Raw genomic sequence first — 3,600 nt, forward strand, 5'->3', positions numbered from 1 at the left:
AACAACAAATGATGTTTACAATCAAGAAATAATCTTTAATCAACAAATGTCAACATCATCAATGAACAATGAATCAATTTATGATTTTTAATGTTGGCATACTCATAAATTTCAAATCTTGATATAAAAATGAATCAAATTTATAATTTTTGCAAGTTAAATTTTAGAAACTTCACCTGCAATCATCATAAATAATTACATAAATACCACTCAATTCCCATGTATTTACATATCTCACACCTAAATTTCAATTTTCTACATATATATCATCTTACCCATGCATGAAAATGTGTATTTAACCCTTTAAAAGTTAAAAAGTGGTATTTTTTATGTGAAATAAAAACTTATGATGGCAGACTTGTAAATAAACAGGAATTGAGTGGTATATATGTAAATGCCCCTTGAAAAAAGGATTTTTCTTATTCAACAAGCAAAAACTGTTGAATTTTTAAAATCCCTACATTCAAAATGCATTACACTCTAAACAACCCCCAAACAGATTTTCATGCTTTGAATCATTGCAATAAAAAGGAACAAGATTTACATACAAACCAGTCAATTCGTATGTATTTACACATATAACACCTAAACTTCAATTTTTACAGATGTGCCATTTCACATTTAAAAACAAGTGTATAAATGTAAAAGAAGTTTAGGTGTTGTATATGCAAAAGCATAGGAATTGGGTGGTATGTATGCAAATGCCCCAAAGGAAAAATAGCAGTACCAACTGAAGAAAATTCTCCCTTCAACCTGTAAGCAAATGAAAATAGCACCAGACTCAGCTGAAAACACAAAACTATTGATATCCTTCCAGCACTCAAATCCACAATCTAACAATCAGAAATCCCAAAACAAGAAAGAAATGAGGGAATTTTACATACATACCACACAACTCTTATGTATTTACATATCTATCACCCAAAGTTTGATCTTTACAAGTATAACACATTGGTACCATAAGCCAAAACATGAAAAAGGTGTATTTTACTTCTAAAAGATAATGATTGTGATAATTTTGATGTGATACTTAAGATTTCAGTGGTATGGACCTAAATATGAATGTTTAGGTGTTGGATATGTAAATACATAAGATTTGTGCGGCATGTATGTAAAAGCCCGGAAAAAAAAGGGGTGGGGTGCAGTTTTGATTGCTGAGACTCATGAAAATGCAAAAAAAGAACTATTTAATTTAATTAAGAAACCAAGTGATGAACAAAGCAGGTGAAAAAGCTGAAAACTTAATCAGCATAGCTTTTTTTTAGGGATAATTTTTAAGATTAGGTAAAATGGTACAAATAGATCAATGAGCCCCTTAAAACCGGAAGACTGAGAGGACATGAAAGGGGGGAGGGGCATGATCTACCTCCCTTGAAAATATCATTTTCCCCACATAAAAGAGGAATTTTTCTGAGAACAACCATGGCTATATCTCCTGTAGCAACAACAATTCAAACAGCAAATGACCTGCAAAAAAAATTTAAAAAATATAAATTTACATGAAAGGTAGGCTGAGGAAAATTAAAAAAGGGAAATTTACATGCAAAGCACACAATTCTTATGTATTTTACATATCTCACGCCTGAAACTCCATATTAATATGCATAGCATTTTGGTGCACACAAGTTGGAGATGAATTCTTGGGTAGAATTGACAAATTAAAGTGGATAAACTTTAAAAATATGAAAAATAATTCAAATTATTTTAATTAAAGGAATTAATTCTACAGGTGAATCAGGTATATACTCCCACCACCCCATAAAACCCATTTGCTAGCATTTTTCCTAATTAAAAATGACACCTTAAATCTCCGCGGACAAAATATCGATAATTTATCATGGTTCCAACCAATAATAATTCAAATGTTGAAATTGATGTTAATGTTCATAATCAATCATATATGTATATTAGATAGATTATGTTTAAGGATGAGGGTTAAACTTCTCCAAATTAATACCCAACTATTCATATTTTAATTCTAGAGCACTATTTTTTTCTTCAATTTAGTCCTTTGGCTATATAAACTTGATCCAAAACGGTCCCACAAAAACTAAATTGTGTTCAACTTTGTGGTGTTGGCAAAATTTAGATCAATTTGTATCATGTTTTTTACAAAAAAGAACATTTTGGATCAATTTGAAGAAGTTGAGGGACTAAATGGGAGAAGTGTGATACTCATTAACTAAATTAGTCATATAGGAATAGTATGGGGACAATTTTGGAATTTAATCTAAATCATGAATTTTGTTAAAGATGTTATTCATAAGAAATGGACCATAGCTTAAAATTGATTGTAATGTGAAGTTGGCATGAATTGTTCAGATAAGGCCCACAAGTAGGCCCATAAGTAGGCCCACAAGTAATGCATACAATTCAACTAATTGAGATGAAAGATAAATAAGAGTTGACCAAGTCCTAAATAAAGCTTCTTATTTACATGAAATTAAAGGGATCTAAACTAAAAGATTAGAGAAACAGTGGACAAAACAATTAAAAAAAATATGTCAAATAATTTTGTCAAGTACAAATATTTTAGAGAAGTTAAAAGCTAAGTAAAATTGGAAGGGTCAATAATAAAAATGATGTAGAGATAGTAATGGAAAGAGAATTAAGTGATATAACTCTTAAAGTGAATCAAGTTGGTAATAGAGTATTGCAATTAAATTAAATATTTGTAATAATATCATAAATGTTGTAAGTACTTATTATTCTTAAGAAGGGCGGTCCAAACATCTAGTAAATCAATTTGTATAGAAATAAAGGGATGAATTGCTTAAACGTACATCACAAATAGATGACACTTTGTGGAAGATAACTAAACGACCATCTAAGGGTTTAAACGATAGGCTCGAGGGAATCAATTGTGAGTAAAGATTCAGAGAATAATAAGACTGTAGGTAAAAAATATATATATAACAGCATATTCTACATTTAATTTCATAGAGGTACATGAATTTGAGATAGCAGTAATATTATAAGAAGGAAGAAGAGCACCTAGTCACAAAGGAAATTGAGAAACAAAATCATAATTAGACATTTTTTTAGATAAAACTTTCAATTGTTGTTGCAAAACTTCTAAGATAATTCCACATAAAAGTTTGACCGCATAAGAGATGATAATTATAAATGTACAAATATTGGAAGAAAAAAGGTAAAGAAAGAAAATATTTATCCTATAAAAATATGCTAGAGCTTTAAAGATGAGCTCAAGCACTCCAAGATAGCTTGTTGAAAGAGGAAGATTAAAACTTCTAGTTGATTAAAACTAAATGTGTAAACCGGCCAGTTGCATTTAAACATAACTATTTTAGGATTTTTATGAGAAGCTACAAATGAAAAAGCTACAAGTAATAAAAAAAAAAAAAGAGGTGGCTATAAGGTTGTTAAAGAAAAAAATTTTAAAAATGCGTATTTCAAAAAAAATGGGAATAACCATTTACAAGTGAAGCATTAAAAAAATTACAAATAAGTTAAAAAGTTATGAAAATGGAGAATTTAGCAAAGCAAAAGCTACAACTTTTAATTATTACAAGATACTTGGCAAAGAAAATGTGTGTTAGTGTGCGCTTGTCTATATATATATATATATATATATATATA

The 3,600-nt window shown here is 29.2% G+C and overlaps 1 protein-coding gene across 2 annotated transcripts in view; it reads right to left on the bottom strand.

Moving 5' to 3' along the window:
• Positions 1–1,170: 1,170 nt before the first annotated feature.
• The window catches only part of LOC110020789 (carbon catabolite repressor protein 4 homolog 1-like), a 16,546-nt gene continuing 14,116 nt past the window's right edge, over positions 1,171–3,600 (bottom strand). For both annotated transcript variants that reach the window (XM_020719014.1, XM_020719013.1), the window contains exon 12: positions 1,171–1,467. The gene's annotated coding sequence lies outside the window, so the exon portion shown is untranslated. The remainder of the gene's footprint in view (positions 1,468–3,600) is intronic.

This window comes from Phalaenopsis equestris, unplaced genomic scaffold (assembly GCF_001263595.1).
Source record: "Phalaenopsis equestris unplaced genomic scaffold, ASM126359v1 Scaffold000107, whole genome shotgun sequence".
Classification (NCBI taxonomy): Eukaryota; Viridiplantae; Streptophyta; class Magnoliopsida; order Asparagales; family Orchidaceae; genus Phalaenopsis; species Phalaenopsis equestris.